Source organism: Centroberyx affinis, unplaced genomic scaffold (genome assembly GCF_046629955.1).
Source record: "Centroberyx affinis isolate AG114_WGS23_722 - 3 ecotype Tasmania unplaced genomic scaffold, CSIRO-AGI_Caff_v1 ptg004947l_1, whole genome shotgun sequence".
NCBI classification, from domain to species: Eukaryota; Metazoa; Chordata; class Actinopteri; order Beryciformes; family Berycidae; genus Centroberyx; species Centroberyx affinis.
The window spans coordinates 29,821-48,531 of NW_027282429.1; positions in this window are offsets into that span (position 1 = coordinate 29,821).

An 18,711-nucleotide genomic window follows, 5' to 3' on the forward strand; every position below is an offset into this window, starting at 1 on the left:
CCTGTCCTGCTGCCTCTGGATGGCTATAGTGATTTAATCAAACGAAAGGGAATGCCCTCATACATCCAATAAGACATTCTAGATTACAGATATTGGTTAGAATCAGCCGTTAATCTAACCCAGTACAGACTGTGCCTTACTCACATTATTGCCTTAATCGCATTAAAATAGTATTTTTGATGTGCATGTTAACATGTCTACCGGCTGAAGAATTTATATCAAAGTGAAACAGGCAAGCATAACATACATAAAAGGGGTTTATGTGAGTTTGGAGCGTCTATGTGGGGGTGCCAATTAAAGCCACGAAAATAGCACAGAATGCCTGCATCTGTGCTAAGAGGTGGCCTGAGAAGGCGGAGGCACAAGTGTGTTTTTGGACACCAAAACTGCACTGCGCCACCCGTTTTGTATTGACACTCCCCTCTAGTGCATTCCCTGCCCATTTAAGTACAAGCAAAGTCACGGCAAGCCACGAAATTACGGAATGGGTGCAGGTGGGAAAAAAACCGCTTGTGGGCAACGAAATTGCCAGCACAAGTCACTGCGCTTGATGTGCACCGGCATGAAAATAGGGCCCTCAATTTAATGTAGTAATTTCTAAGCCTGTAATTTCTAATAATGTGGAAGCCTACCTTAGTAAACTCAATTAATGTTTAGGACATCTGTCCAGCTCACAAAGTCCAGCAGTCTGTCACACAGTATTAACAAAACCCCTCAAAAATATTAAAAACTCAAATGGTTGGAAGATCATTAGTGGAAGGAACTACAGACTGAAAGGACTTTGGAATGTTATGCGTACTACCGGTTTTCATCTACGTCAATGCTTTTCCCCCTGGTTGTAGTGTGTGAATCAGTGCATGGTCCGTGCACGATGTCCATTAATTGTTATGGCCTCTAGGATCATATTATGTTTCGTGCTGTCTCTCCCATGCTCTGCCTTTCTTCCCATCTCTGGTTTCATTGGGGGTGAGGGGCTGTCTCTGTCCTGCATTAAGCCAACATGTAACATACTGTTCCTAGATCTTGTTCTATGATTTCATTAAATGTCGTGGAGGTAGAAGATGATTGATATAATGCCTGGAATCTGGACAAGCAGTTCATAACTATTTTACCTCTTGCATCCTCTCTTCCTCTGCTTGCTGGTTTCACTGGGGGTGAGGAGGCTGTCTTTATCCTGTATAAATTGAGCACTGATTCTTATTATGTTGTCACCGTGAGGATGAATTAAGAGCTGTTATCTAACATGAACGATACAGCTCAGTTTAGTTCAGCTTGGGAGACTAACATTAACAATAGCTAGTTTACTGATTTCTCCTGTATACATGGGTGATATGGATTTTTAATTTTTAATCTCTTGTTCCTGACTCAAGCAGAGAAAGAATGTGGATTATTGTACTCAGAGTTGATGGTTAGTTTTGAGATTTTGCAATCTCAATCAGGAAAGACCATGCATGTGGTAAGTTAGATCGTGTTAGCCTGTCAAAGGAGAACTTGTTAGTGTTAGTTACTTGTTAGTGTAGGCCTTGGTTAGGCAAGAATTGGTAGCTAACTTTAACTGGTGATAGTTGCCAGTAACATATTGTGATGTGCAATTTAGGCAACATTAACTCCCAATGCGTTTCCCATGGGACTCTTGCTTTGCCTTGGTTGGTGTTTTTGTGCATATTGTAACCTGCTAAATTTGTCTGGTAATGTTACTAAATGAGATTTGTCACTGACACTGACTTAGACTAGCAAACATCTCCTCATCTCAACTTTAATGTTATACTCTTCTACATAACTAGCTAATTAGCTAACTGATGTTTACCGCAGCTTTACCAGCCCATCTAGCCAGACAGTACGCTAGGTAGGTAACCTGGCATCACACACCCAGTTTCTATTATTATCAGCTGGTCCTCTTACAATGTTGAAAGTGTCACCTGGTTGACCACTTGCTTTTGTGTTTAGGGAACAAAGAGCAAACCGCCCTATTTATAAATCTGAGAGCTTAGAATGATCACCTTTTCACAGGGGTATAGGGGTGAGCCGGGACAAAAGAAGCACAGACATTTTATGGTGTAACACAGAAGTCAGGGCAGGTTGTGAAGTCATCATGTTTATATTTCCTCCCACAACTCCTCTGCAAAAAATCTGAGCAAGCCAACAAATTTTTAGCAGAGTTATCCCCGAAAATGTAATTTTTTGGTGTTGAAAGTAACATTTTGAAACTGGAACTGTTTATTATTACGAATTTATGCTATTTTATAGAACTATGCAGGGACTAAAAGTTAGCATAGGTTCCCTAATCTGGGGTGCTATATAGGAAAATGTTGTGGGAGACAGGAGAGGGACAGAAGAAGCACTATGCTATAGGCTATTACACGCACGGTCACCTAAAAACAAGACAGGATGAGAAATTACTGCTGAAATTACAGATAGTTCCTGTTTGGGAGATCGGATCTACTTTTATTTTTAAATAATACTAATTTTAGTGCAGGCTAAACCAAGAATAGAAACGGACCAAGGACTGTTTTATTGTTTTATTGTTTTATTGTTTATTGTTTTATTGTTTTATTACGTGTTAAATGGAATTTTTATGGCTATTTTTTCATGGCCTCATTCAAACACTACAAATGCTACAAACTCGTCCTAGCTTCATGATCTTGGTGAGTAGTTTATATTATGGTTTTCATGGCAGTCAAGTGCCAAATAACCCCCATGTTAAAACTAAGTGTAATATTGCTTTAAGTTCTATGTAACCCAGTACAGTTTGTACCATGAAATGAGTACTCACTGAGCCAGGTTGGTAATAGGAAGCAGTCATGAGACTTGTACAAAAAACAAATTACTTTTCTATTTGCATTAGAGTTACTGCTGTATGAAGTTCAACTTAAAGACCTGAGGTTAACCATTCCGTCACTGAACCATTTAAACACAATTCCATAAAAGGCCACATCCAGGGACAGATGCATCCAATGGCACTGGACCAAGTTCACATATAGGGAAGGCTTTAAATGTGATCCTTCTCACCCATAACTTTTTGCTGAGATGGCTATTTCTGACCCTGTTCCTTGGTAGTCATAAACAAGTTTATAGCCAGCTTGTAGATTTATTAGCTTAGTGCACTGACTAAGAAATCTTATCTAGATCAATAATTAAGCAAATCATTGAACATATTACTACTACTACTACTACTACTACTACTACTACTACTACTGTTACTAATAATAAAAATATGTACTTTTGTTTAGATTTAAAAAAAAATCATACACGTTAAAATACTGTTGTTTTTTTTATTATACAACCATTAAAACCAATAAAATACTGGGTTATAGAACAACAAAATTGTAAATACTACAATAAAATAAGTAAATACAAATTATTTAAGAGCCTGTCTGTGAAAATGTGGCTAAGAAGTGAGTAAAAAAAAAACCACTATTTATATATTTATATATAATTATGAGGAGTTCTTCGAGTTAGGAAGGAATTATTTATAAGGCATATAACAATGTGCAAAGGTGTTCTATCACAAATATTAAACTAGATTTTTCCACCAGCGTAATGCAGAACCAATGCTCCAATTCATGGACTTTTGGCACATTGCCCACTGATAAAACATATTCCTTTCACAACTAATACAAGGTTCTGCTTCTCTTTTGAGATTTGGATTTTACCTTGCTTAATGTTAAAATTCCAGTAATGTCTATATATTTCAATCACAAAAGCTTTTACTTTTGCCACAAAACATGTAGGCTAATATAAATTTAGATGCAAATGTACAGTTATATACATTAACAGCTGCTGTCTTGGAAGTTGAGAAGGTCAAGACTAATATCAAGTGCTAAGCTAGTAGGGCACTAGGAGGGACTGGTGTAAGGAAGAGCAAGGCCATGTCACACAAACATGTTCAAAAGTAAACAGTGCCATCCAGTGTTTGATTTGACTATTGCATAATAACACTTGTACTGTAGCAGTAACTCATAATTTGTAAGGCAGTATCTCATCACATGGATTAATGTTGGAAATAATTCTTGAAGATACAGAGGTTGGTTTTAAGAGAGTATATACATAAACAACTATGCTATTATTCTGGAGAGTTGATTGTTTTCTTGACTTGATTAGTTGATTATCTAACCAGTGGCAAGATATGAAACTACTTTTGGAATCACTCTGTAGCAATTTGATGAGTAAGGATGCTAATAGAAGTCACTGTAAGAAAAATACCTCTTAAAAAAAAGAGTGGGCAGTCCACTCACCTTCAGAGTTTTGTTTTGTTTTTTCTATTTAGAGAGTGAGGTCAGCTGCAGCTCCAAAGGACGCAGACCTAATCACATGATTATCCCTGGCCACATATAAATGAATCTTCTATGACTGTCTCGCTCTCTCTCGAAGCCAAAGCCAAAATGGAAAAAAGTCGGAAAACAAAATCAATATATGAAAACAGATGCTCATTGGTGAACGGGTTTGTCAACAACAAGGTACAAAGACCCACTGACATTCACCCCAGCACGGAACATATATTCTGGAATTGACTGCTCTAGTCTTACAGAAGAACTATTTCCTTTTTAAAGATCAGTTTTACCTACAGAGAGTGGCTCGATGGAACCACAACTTGCCAATATATTCATGGGGAAATTCAAGAATTAGTCCATACTGAACTCCGGAAACCCCCTTTTTAACCACATCAAACTCTACAAACATTTTATAGATGACATTTGCATTCTATTCCCAGGCACATCACAAGAGGAGAGGTTCCACAAATATCTGAATGGCCTGAATGAGAATCACTGCTTCACTATCAGTGCAGACAGCAAGGACATACATTTTCTGGATGTGAAGGTGATCAAAGAAAACACCATATTCACCACCAACTTGTTCTGTAAACCAACAGATACTCTCCTTCGCTGTGACTCTTACCATCCTACGCAGCTGAGCAGCAAGAGTCTACTGATAAGTCAGTTTAATAGGGTAAAGAGAATCTGTAGTATTGAACGAACCTATAAGGAACAGTGCGAATAAATTACCAGTAACTTCACACTAAGAGGCTACCCTATCACCTGGATATGGGAAGCTAAGGAAAAAGTTAATCACATGTCCCAATTAGAGTGTCCCAACACCAGGAGAAGGAACATTGAGACAGAAAAAAACACCCAAGTGTTTCCAAAATTACTCACCACTGGGCAGATAATTCAATCACGTTATTCAAAAGCACTGGCACATCATTGATTCAGATAATAAACAAACATAAACATATTTTCAAGGCACCACCCCAAATTGTGCGAGAGCGCCCAATATACGATCCATGATAGTGAAGTGTGAACATAATCCTCCTGGGCCCCGGACATTTCTGGATAACACTCCCATGGGGAAATTTAAATGAAACTCGTGCACAATGTGGACATGAGTGACACTGTGATTGGGTTAGATGTATTTGGATACATTGTATATTTGTATTGCAATTATGTGGTGTATGGAATCCATAATATATACATTACCCTTGTAAACACCCACCAAATTTATTTTTTTTATATTCACCTTTCTTAATATTCACCACTCTTAGCTCCTTGATATTTGGGTCTGGGTATGTGATTTCTCTCTAACTTTTTCCTTTTGTCCATATTAAAAATGACCAAACGCGTGTCGACCTAAACAGGTCTTCATCAGGACATTTTTTACCTTCGACGGGGGTGATATTTTTGCCTTGTTCCGTCTGTCTTTTAGCAGGATAACTCCAAAAGTTATGAACGGATTTGCATTCAATTTTGTGGAAAGTTTGGTCAAGGGACAAGGAAGAACGATTCACTTTTCACACCAACTGGCCAAAAAGGGGTGTGGCTTCTCAAAAAAAGGCATATAACTTCATGTAACACCATCAAACTTTGTGTGTCCGCGAAGAGAATGAGAAGAGTATAAGTATAATAATAATATAATAATAATATATGCACAGAATGGTACTTTGCTGGGATTTCTCCTTAGATGTTTGTAATTGTACTGGCTGAGGTTATCTCCTATTTGGAAGGACAGAGATAACTGCTTCAGAGGTCTTTGGAAGCTTCAGATGCTTAACACCTCTGTCACCACTGACTCTGTGGCAAATTCAGTCAATAAGAGCACTGCAGCTGATACTGGAGCCCTCAATGAAGCCATCTTGACATATCCAGTCTGAAGGTAGTATCCCTGTATGAAATATCAGTATGTGATGCATATTCAGTAAATGCTTTAGAGGAAAACATACCAGCAGTAATAACAGAAAAGACATTCAACATTAATAAAATGAAAATGAAGGAAATACATTACCATCTAATCACACTTCATCAAAGGTTACTCTTCACCTCTGCTCATCAGCCACCCCTACTATGGCTCTAAATGCACCACTTCAGGTGACATGAATATCAATTGCAGCTGCCCCTGCAAAATGTCTAATTGTACAAATAACAACCAATTACACTTAACTGCATTCTGTAGCATTACTACTTAAAAAAGATTAATTTCAGAGCTAAGTGAAGATATGGAAAGTTTTGATGAGTTGTGAGATCTTTCCAGATCGGATTACTTTTCTCTGCAGAAAAAGAAACAGAACGACTACTGCAATGAATGGAAATATTTATTGAACTACCTATTAGACAAGATAACATGATCTATGAGATGACTGAAATATGGTACAAGTGAGCAGATGATACGACCGCAACAAAATACTGAACTCAGGCACTGAATAATGAAACTAAAATTATGAATATTAATTGCCAACTGTCAGTGGAAAAATTGAGGTTTGGGGTCAATGAAACCAGAGAAACAAGGTGGAAAGTTAGTAAGGGACAAACTACACTATACTAGCTTAATTGATTTATGCAGCAATTTAGCAACACTCTTGCATCAACTCTTTCTTAGCTGAAAGACATGGACTTACTATGGACCTACTTGATGGTTGAGATGGTTGCACATTGTAGAGGTTGGTCTTCCGAAGATCATTGGTTCTGGTGAGGCAGGCTCGGTGAAAGTAGGGTTGCCAGGCAACAGCAAGTGATCACACAAGCGGACTCTGACAGATCTGGCTTTCCCAAGTTGAGGTCGGAGACTGGCTGACCAGCTATCTACGCCTTGTAGCAGGATGGAAGGTATTCTTGCTATTATGCAGCAAGAATAAGATTTAGTTGGGAGAGAGTCGAAACAGAGCTTCTGATTTCTCTAACTTCTCACTGGTCAACAAACTAAAAAACTCGTTCTTGAACAGTGTTGAAAACACCACTGTGGGACCTACGAAGGCACTTCGAGTTAACTATTTAAGAGCGAGGCTCAGACTTCAAAGTGCAAAGTGGTTTGGAATAAGGCAGAATAGCAAAATAATGCAAAAATGTCCTTTAAAAGGACATCGAGCTCTTGGCTAAGATCTTGGCTTGTTGCTTGTCTTGGAGAGCTCTTTAGTTCCTTTTTTGTACTTCTTAGCTCTTTCTTAGCCTTTTGTCCACTGTTCTACAAAAGACAAGGTTTAGGTTAGGGTTAGGTGAGCTTTAACTATATATTTAGGTGTAGACCTAAATGGACACTACGTAGCAGTGTGCTACTATGAGTTGATTCAACTACAATTACAATTACAATTCACATTTGGCAGACGCTTTTATCCAAAGCGACTTACACATGAGATTTGCATACAACACAAGCAAGTTTCTAGATAGGAGAGAACAACGAGAGTAAGTGCTATAGAGCTAAGTTCTGGTCCAACAGGACAAAGGTGCTACGAGACAGTGCAACAAGCTAAGTTCTGGTCCAACAGGACATAGGTGCTACGAGGGAGTGCTACAAGGCAGTGCTATGAGGTAATGCATAGAGTGCATCAATTTTTTTTTTTTTTTTTTTTTTTTTTTTAATGAAAGGAGGTATTCGCTAAAGAGCTGGGTCTTTAGCCTTTTCTTAAGGATAGAGAGGGATTCTGCGATCGAATGGAGTTTGGCAACTCGTTCCACCACCGGGGAACCACAGAAGAGAAGAGTCTGGCTAGAGACTTAGGGCCTTGCTGAGGTGGCAGCACCAGGCGCCGCTCCATGGCAGAGCGTAGTGAGCGGGAGGGAGCATAGACCTGAATGAGGGAGTTCAGGTAGGTCGGAGCCGTTTTGGTTATTGTTTTGTAGGCGAGCATCAAGGACTTGAACTTGCTGCGGGCAGCAACTGGGAGCCAGTGGAGGGATATGAATAGCGGAGTGACATGTGCTCTTTTGGGCTGGTTGAAGACCAGACGCGCCGCCGCGTTCTGGATCATCTGTAGAGGTTTGAAAGTACAGGCCGGGAGCCCTGCCAGTAAGGAGTTGCAGTAGTCAAGGCGTGATATTACAAGAGCCTGTACCAGGAGTTGTGCTGCATGCTCAGACAGGTAGGGTCTGATCTTCCTGATATTGTATAGAGCAAATCGGCATGACCGAGCAACAGAAGTCACATGCTCCTTGAAGGTTAGAGCAACAGAAGTCACATGCTCCTTGAAGGTTAGCTTCTTAACTAGCTTAACTAGCTTCTTAAACCTGGTTTGTGGAAACTAAATTATTGAAAATAAACCCGATTTACTGAAATAGGCATGACTTGACTGGTAATCTCACTTTGTGAAATCCCCCCCAAGTGGGGTCAAGAAGATAGTTGTGTCTTAATTTGTAATCAATTACTTAAGGAAGGTGCAAATCAAACAACATTACCTCCATCTCCATCCTCATGTATTCCTTGTATAGGCCAAAGTGCTCTGAGTGGTACTGCACTGCAGTGGACCATGAGTTCCAGCGCACTGCTCATGGTGGTCATGGTTGCGTTCTTTCCTGCTGGCAGCTTGTTGAATTGTAGGTATCTTCATTTCTGTGACCTGGCTTCGTAAAACATCTGAGAGAAGCTCAGCATGAATGTGTTCACTTGATCATCTTCATGTATACCACGTTGTCAAACATTGAATATACCCAGAGGTGGTAGAAGTACACAAATTCCCTACTCAAGTAAAAGTGCAAATACTCATCTAAAAATATACCCTGGTAGAAGTTGAAGTAACATTTCAAATCCTTTACTCAAGTCAAAGTATAAAAGTACATGGTCTTAAATTTACTTAAAGTATAAAAGTAAAAGTCGTTCTCTAAACTGGTTCTCTGTTGAGTGTTCCTCTGAATCCCAGATGAGAAAGAGTCTGCAGCTCAAATCACTAACGTTAATTCTAGCAGTTGAATTCACTATGTTAATTCTCTCTCTTGTTGCTTCTCTCTTCTTCGTGTTGCTTCTCTCTCTCTGTCCCTTTCCTTCTTTTGTCTGTGTCGCTTTGCTGAAGCAGCCAATCTCATTTGGCTCTTGATCAGCTGCTTCCAGGATGAAAGCCGTCTGATGCACAAAATAACTTTTTTTTTTAGAAAATCAGTTTATTTCCCAAGAGTAACGAGTCTGTTTTGAAAATGTAGAAAGTACAGATTTTTCTTTTGAAATGTAGTGAGTAAAAGTAAAAAGTCTTCAGTGAAAGAAAAACATGAGTCAAGTACAGATACTTGAAAATCCTACTTAAGTACAGCAATGAAGTATTTTTACTTTGTTACATCCCACCTCTGAGTATACCATAATCTTACAAAACTTAAGTAGTCCACCGCACTCAAGGAGAAGACAAGCCAACTATGATTTATGCCATTACTTTATTAGGCAGATTAAGATATAGCAAACAATGCGTTTTGCCAAAGTTTTATCAGGTTTGCATATTCCTAATGACATACAGGTGTGCTTATATAATCTTGGTCACATGATCACTCCTTAATATAATATGTAATGCATCACAGTCCACTTAAACTGTGATGCATTACATGTTATATTAATGTTTAATATTAATATAAGCACACCTATATAAGCTTAAATAGACCGCCTTATTGAGAGGGGGGCGCTTGATAAGAGTTGTATGAGTAGTGTGTGTATCACGTGACTGCAGCGCGACTCCAGTTGTCTGCCTGAACTAGCTTCACAGGCTTCGCTCCATTTGTGAGGCTGAGGGATGGGGGATGCACTGTTACTATAGTTGCCAGTTCATGACTGCTGCTATGGGTGAAGAATGACACTATTTTTTGGAGATGGCAAAAGATTTAAAAGATGTACCAGGGTTTACCAGTCCATATGTGGGAAACTCTGGTGACATAATCTACATAATCTAATTTTCTCTCTATACTTTATAATTTTGGCTGTGAAACAACAGAATGACTAAAGGCTCACCTAGCACCTATTCACTTGTCAGAAATGCTTTATGAACAAACACTTGTAAAAATCTGCACCCTTATTTGCAACTCTTAACATGTAATAATCAGTTGCTCTTTTTGAGTATTTTTACATTGATCTTTAAACAGAAAATACACTGCATGCACCCAGCATTTTTGTGAGTTGCAAACTGTTTGCCCATACACACCCACCATTAGTGACATCATGTCTCTTTAAGTGTATCATTCATTGGCATTATTGCATTTGACATGGCTGATTAGTAGTGAACTCCTTGCTGTGTGTGTTAATGCAAAATGTGAGTAAACTTTTAATTTCCATTTAGAATAGGGATGTAAAAAAAGAGAAATGTAAATGCTCTACATTAAATTTTTATCCTCTTTATAATTTGTGAGAATGTTATTGAGATCCCAATTTGTGACCTTCCTTGAGTAGCACATGCATCCCTATTACTTATAGCCTGGTATTTATGTTACAGACATTATTTTATACTGTAACTATAACTGAAATTTGTTTTTAACAAATGTTCGTTGCATGTTTGTGTATATTGAAGGACTCATTTGCACTAAGTAAGCAGTACATGCTATCTCATTACGTGTCAGGTTGTGATTTCCCAATTACGTAAGCACATGCCCTTGTTTGATTCTGTAAGACCGCCATGCAGCTTGTCACTGTTTTGCAGTTGCAGTGTTTGTCCAGTAGAGGGAAGTATAGAACTGGCTTAGTGTTCCAGAATGCACTATAGTCATTGGAACCAGTGTGTATTGAATTATTGTGTCATGTAAATTCCACCATTTCTGTTACTTGTTTGAACAGATATGTTGTTTATCTGTTCATATTTTGTATAAATCATTCTACAATATACTATTACGACTCTTGTTTACTAATTTGAGGTTTTCATTTCCCCTATTTCTTGCAGACCACACACACACACACACACATAATTAACCTATCCAGGTCTTATATCCATGCCCGGTTACTACTGTAATCTTGATACCCAATGATAATTAAAACCTTTTGTGTTCAATTCAAGAGATCCTATGTCTACTAATGGTCCTTCAAGCTGAATAGATAGTTACTTTGAGGACAGTGCACCCCTGTACTCTGCGGGAGAGACATCCACCAGCCTACCTTAATGATTGTGAAGTTGGGTATCAATCAGAATTCCCAGACCTGTCAGGCCACAGCCAAGGCAAGTGCAACAGAAACTGTAGAAACTGTAGACACTGCTGGAGCTGGCAGATGCTCACCTTCCCAGTGGTCAGGTGCTGCCACCCAGTGCAGCAGACCCAAGACACAGGTGAGTGAGCATTCCTTATCAGCTCGCTCCCCCACTGTAGGATTTCCAAGCAGCCATGTTGGAGGAGCAATTAAAGCGTATTGTGACAGATTATCCAACTTTTCCTCTTTGCAAATCTGGTGTAGTTCCATAGAGGCCCAAGACATTCACCTGCATTCACCTGCTCCTCACCATGCTCAAGACATCAGAGAGCGAGGCTCTCACCAACATGTACCGGCTTATGGCCTCAGAGTGGTTTGGGGGAATCTTCAGTCTATATAACTTACTCGCTACAGTGGACCTTTATTCCAGCAAGGTGATTCAGAGCTATTCTATCAGCTTCAAATGCAGCTGAGTTGGCTCTAGAACAATGAAAATTGCAATAACATTCCTACAGTCTGTTGTTTTCTGTTCATTTGATCACTATCTGGAACAGCACTGGAAAAGATCAGATTAGCTTCTAGCAATTTATAAAACTTCTAATACTTTTTATGCTACTACTGTGCCTAGGTGAGGCAGAAGACAATTTTCAAGGCTTGCTTGAAGTTCTATTTTGTTTTATTATATTGTATTCTATTGTATTTTATATTGTAGTAGAACTTACTTGAATACTGTAAAATTTGTGGTAACATATACTGTATATTACATTGGCAGATTTCATGATTTGTCAAATTTAATGAACATGATTTATAAACAAAGCCAAATTACTGTGAATGTTAAGTATTACTTGGAATTTTTGTCGTTTTTTTTTTTTTTTTTTTTTTTTTTTTTCAGTTTATACATTCAAGCGAATGTATATTTGACAAATATTGGGCCTTGTTAATAAATGGAATAGCAAACAATTTGTATGAAAAGCTTTTATAAATTGCTGTCAACTGCATTTGTGCAATACGGCCAAAAGGTTTGGATTTTCAAAACTCAGGGTATAGCTGTAATCTATGAAGTCCATATATGCTGTTTGCAAAATTTCATTGAGACATTGCATCAACTTTTCAGGGGAAATAGTGAAAAATAGGTTTTGCATAAAATTAAAAATGGCAAAAAAAAAAGAAAAAAAAAACTATCATGGCATAAATTCTAGGCCTTGTTCAGGAGTTACTATCCAAAATGTAAAGTTGCTTGTTACAGCGCCACCATCTGGCCAATCAGTATAAAGTTTTTTCCTGAGTAGTGGGGGAGATTTTAAATCTATACCAAATGCTATTACTCTGCCGAGGTGAAGGGGGGCATGTTAAATTACTAATGAAATGCAGCAATGGTCATGAGGTACAGATCATTTTAAGGCAGAAAAAGAAGTAGATTCTGGGGGTTCAGGCTCTAATGACCTCTATGCCCAATATAGGCCACACCTACATCACCAACTACCACCAAATTTATGATTTTCACCAATACTTCTGCCTTCAGCATATGTGACGTCCCCATTTGTGGAATTTAAAATCCCTGTGCAAACTTGGTTCAAAAACTGCTCTGGGGGCGCCCCGGTGCCTCACCGAGTAGAGCGCGTACCATAAGGCTCAGTCCTTCCTGCAGCGACCCGGGTTCAAATCCGGCCCGCAGTCATTTGCTGTATGTCTTCCCCTCTCTCTCTCCCATATCTTCCTGTCTCTTTCTCACACTGTCACTATCAATAAAGCATAAAAATGCCTAAAATAAATCTTAAAAAAAAAAATAAAACTGCTCTGAAGCTATGAACCAAGTTCCATGACAACTGGACAAACAATCGACACATTATGACCAGTTTTGTACCAGGCCATACCTTTTTCCACATTCATTGGTCGATGATGGCCATATTACAGTATGTATCTGATTTTGCTGGTTTTTACAAAGTGTATCTCAGCTCTCTCTTTAAGTTTGGTGCTGATAGGTCAAAAACTGAAAAAGTCTTAGAGAAAAAAATGCTTTTCAAATAATTCAAAATGGTGGACTTGATGGTCCAAGAGGCAAGTTTGTAGAGCAAGGACAGCTGGATCACTTTACCAAGTTTTTTGTTGATCTGACTTTCATTGCGTGAGATGTGGCCTTTTGAATTTTGAAATGTCACTACAGTGCCCCATTCTGGCTAAGGTGCATGAAATTTCGTACACATCTTTGAAATGCCTTTCCAGACAAGGCTGCAGAGTTTAATAACATTTTTTTAAAAGTCTCCTATTGGGGGACGCCCCGGTGGCTCACCGAGTGGAGCACGTACCGAGTGGAGCGCGTACCGTGGGGCTCGGTCCTTCCCGCGGCGACCCGGGTTTGGGTCCGGCCTGCGGTCCTTTGCTGCATGTCCTCCCCTCTCTCTCCCGTGCCTTCCTGTCTCTCTCTCACTATCTCTCTGTCAATAAAGCATAAAATGCCAAAAATAAATCTTAAAAAAAAAAAAAAGTCTCCTATTGACAGCCATCAGTCTCATAACTTCTTAATACATGCACTGGTCTATTCTAACAGCCAAAGGGAGGCAGGAGGATCAGCCTCAGATGAGGGGAGACAGGCCAGCAGAGTTCAGGTGACTAAATCATGTAAAAGGTTATTATATTAATGAATGATATTTTGAGATGTTTTGAGTGACTTTTTTGTCATGTCATGTCATGTCATGTTTCCTCTAGCAGGAGGAAGTTGAGGCAGTTTTGAGGGAAGTGGCAGAAAATATTAGTGAAAACCATGCATGATCACCTTCAAACGGGGAAATGCTAGTAAAATATGAAACAAATGAATTGTATTTTTTTAATGTTGTCCATTCTATCAATATCATAGGAAGAGATTCAGGGAGTCAGGGTCAGGGAGACAGCAGAGAGCAGCCACACCAAGCAAACCCCAAATCCAGGCAGGACATTGCACCACCCATGACTTCACTACAGCCTTTTCTGTTTATTTTATGTATGCAGCTGTTAGTGCTAGTGTGATGGAAATCTTCCATCAAATTATAATAATTATATAAAAGAACTCCACTCAAATATAATATAGAGGTATGTTATATGATCTTTAATTTTATCAATTTAAGATTCAAGTTAACAACTATAGTGATATGTGCAGGGTACCTGTGGAAAGCTCTGTTTGGGGGTCAAGGGTTACATAATCACCTCCGGGAGAGCATGCCCCTGGACCCCCTAGGTGGGTTCCTCTAGTGAATTCTGGCCACTGACACCACTATCTATCACACTGACTATCACATGAACCTTGGAAGTTGTGAGCTTGACTGTAGCTGTCAACTGTTTTGCACCAATGTTACAAAAAATAAGATCAATTCCTTCACATTTATTTTACTTGAAAAATAATTGCCTCTAATAATGATGAGTGGAGGTCAGGGTTGTGCAACAGGGCAAGTAGAGCCCAGAGGTCCTTTTCCCCATCAGCCTCATCCAGCTCCTCATCAGCATCCCAAGCATCTCAGGTCAGCTGGGAGATGTAATGCCTCCAGTGTGTCCTGGGTCTGCTCTGGGGTCTCCTTCCAGTTGGCCATGCCCGGTATACTTCAAACAGAAGGTGCCAGGCAGGCATCCTTACCAGGTCATTCCTGTAGCTTGGGCCACTGCCTTGTGGGCTCACCACCCACAAGATGAAGGGTAGAGGTCCAATGCAATGGCAAAGAGCAGCAGTGGAGTAACTTTGGACATCACGGACCTCCATGTAATCCAATTGCCTAAACGTGCAATGAATGATTATAAATATTGATTATAAATGTGTCATGAGACATCTTATGACCATATTATGAATGTACTATGTAAACCCCTTGCAGGGTTTGAGTCTCAATACATTACTGATCATTTATGTTACATATCATTTATGTACATATCAACATTATACAGTATTTTTACAGTAAACATGTGTATATTCATACAAATGCAGTACATATGTATTTAATTAATAGGGTATCCTGGGGCAAGACAATTTGTTTTTCTGTAATTTATGCAGGACTTAATAAAGGAGATCCTGCACACTATAGGGGATGTTGACGTCCATTATTATCCCACACTTGTGTGCCCAGGTTGGGTCGGAGCAAAACTTATATAAGTGCCATTGAGTAATTGCTATTAGATGTATAAAGTCTATGTACCACTATTCCCCGCCAAGGTGGATTGTCAGCACTAACACATTATCTCAAACAGAGTAGAAGAGCAAATGGGAAGCCCCCCACTGAAGTCATCCTAAACTTGGCAGATTTTGTGTTGTGAAGATTTCATGTTTGAGGATGACTACTATCAATTGTTGTTCTATGGGCAGCACTGTAACGCCAAGCTATGCTAACTCATATGGTCTGTTTGAAGAAAGATTTATATGTAACTGCATTGAAAATCCATTTGAGAACAAAATCTTGAAACGGTATCACTACACTGATGATGTCTTCTGTCTGTTTCAGGTAAACAGAGAGGGACTGTGGCAATTCATGACTGCTAAATTAATTTGTTTACTATGGAATATGACATGACAAAAGTACATCTCCTTTTTTGTACAGAAAAAAACATATAGGAACACTTCTAACCAGTAGTTGCCATCCAATGCTTTTAAAAAGGTCTGCACTATAAGCTAAGTTTTTAGAATTCGACACGTCACACCACATCTGATAATATTTCGAAAACATCTGACATGAAAGGAGATTAATAGAACGGTGTTACCTCCTATATTGTGTCGAGGAATCCTTTATGGCCTTGCCAAATATAGAGATAAGTTTGTTTAAAAAAAGCACCCCTAAAACTATAAGCAGCATTCATTCATGTTTAGGACAACCTACACTCCCAACTCTTAGATTGGGTCACATCATTAGGAAACACTGGCATATATTGTCGTCTGATCCAACAGCGACAAAATAATTTAAAGATCCCCCTCAGATAGTTGAGGGTGTTGGGGTTATATGGGGTTATATGATAAAATGCTTTCTAACCACACTCATGCTGGTAAAAAATATTCCATTAATGGTGTCATTACTTATTCCAGCTCACATTATTTATATGATAAAATGTCCATATGGGTTAGCTTATATTGGCTAGACTTCACACCCTTTGAGACAGAGAATTAGTGAGGACAAGCGCTCCATTGGGAGAAACAACTATCCAGTGGCAGTAGGTAGCATTTCAATGATTTCAAGTATGATATATCATTCATCATCAGCCACTGGAAAAATAACCATCCCAGACAGGGGAGGTAATATAGATAAAATCTTAAATAAAAGAGAAGTATATTGGACTTTTACCTTACAAACTCTGGGCATGAATGATGAAATTCCATGGCAAGTTATGCCATAACCAAAGGGGATTGGTATTCAGTAGATCAACTTACGATATGCTCTTCGACTCTATATAAATGAACGTCTATCTTTATTGTTGAGGATGTTTTAGGATGATGTATGAAAAGCTTTTAAAGCTGATGTTTTGATTCTATAGTGGTGCAATATTTGTAAATTGTTTTGACACAAACTATTGGTTATTCAAATAGGGGGTGTTGACCTCCAATATTATTCCACACCTGTGTGCCGAGGCTGGGGCGGAGTATAATTTATATAAGACCCATTGTGCTATTGAGTACATACTCTGATGAAGGTCCTGGTAGATCTGAAACATTTGTACTAAATATGTTACCCTGATATGGGGTAAAAAAGCCCCCTATGGGAATCTTGGCCCACAGTGATATTTTGAATAACCTAGCCTATAGCTAATGTTTGATTTCTGAGGAAGCACAGTATCATACTGCAAAATAACATAATAGCTATGGTAAGAAATTTTCTGTCAAAAAAGCTAACTATGTTCAGAGAATATTGCAATAGCATAGCTAGCTAGGTACCTTGAATTTCTTTGCTACTGTAAGCATCCTGAGAGAAAAGAATGAGATAAGGCTTTTAATAATGATAATGATGATGATGATGATGATGATGATGATAATAATAATAATAATAATAATAATAATAATAATAATAATGATAATAATAATAATAATAATAATGAAATATGCCAGTATTTGAATTTTATAGACCAATCTTTTCAGAATTAATAGGTAATTATCAAACAATAAGGAAAACAAAGATTATTTTCTTATGTTAATGTAGCTTTAGTGTTGATCTTAAACTAAGAGCAAGGTCAGAATTTGAAAATATGACTGATATTAACATAATCGGATGCATGAATATCAGGTTTGTATAACTCAGATGACAACTGAGGCCAGATGGCCCCAGGGGGTTCCCTCCCCTGGGGTGAAGGGGCATCTTCCCCCAGTCCCTAGGGAAGATGCCCCTTTTTAAAACGTTATAGACTGTTATAATTGAATCATCTTCTAAATTTTAAGCAAGCTTCTTGTGTACATATAATATTGATATTTATTAATGACGGAAAATGGGCACTGTTCTGAAGGGGGCGTCTTGCCCAGGCTTACCCGATTAAGTAATTTTCTGTTTCATATTTATAAATCGTATATCACTGATATCTCTTGTTAAGGAACTTTTGGGCTTGTTGAATTGTGCTTCTTTTACGGTAGTATTGCGGTGTCTCTTTAAAGGAAGGGGGAGTGTGGAAGAGGGACAGAGGAAAGAGATGAATAGAAGGCACTAGAAACAACCACCATGACCAAGTGCGCTGTAAATGTAGGACAAAAAATCGATTGGAATATAAACGGATCATCAAGCAACATATTCGAAGGAAAAATATGTGCCTTTCTTGATTCAAATATTTTTAAATATGGTATCACCTGCGCTCATGGGAACACAGGAAAAGTGTTTTTCCTCCCAAACATTTCTTGCATTTTGAAATGGAAAAGAAGAATGGCAGTAATCTCTCTTTTTAAATCTATTCCTCTTCTATTTTTCTCTGATTTTCAATGATAGGCATTGCATAATTCGCGCTTACCCATCGGAGCCATTTGGTTCCTTCTCCTTGGGAAGTGGGGGACGCCAGAAAAAACGACTACATTCAGTAGCTGCCTTCTTGGTGGTGCCTGCAATTGCTTAGCAATGCCCCGTTCTTTCTTGGGAAGGACTTGCAGACAGTAGCAGAAGAACAAGCAGGGGAAGGATGCATTTAAAGCTAGATGTGTGCTGCATTCAGGGAGATTCGGCAGTAATAGCAGCTAAAGCAGAAACAGCGAGTGCGGAGGGCCTGGGAAGCACCCACCCCCTCTCTCTCCTCTTTTTCCTCCCCCCCTGCAGGACCATGCTTGCGTGAGGGATGAGGCTGTGCACAGGGACACCAGGCCAGAGCTGCGGCCTACTTCTTCTCACAAGAGCCGGGCTCTCGACTGCAAGATCTGTGAACACATTGCCACCATCAAATCAGCATCTTTGG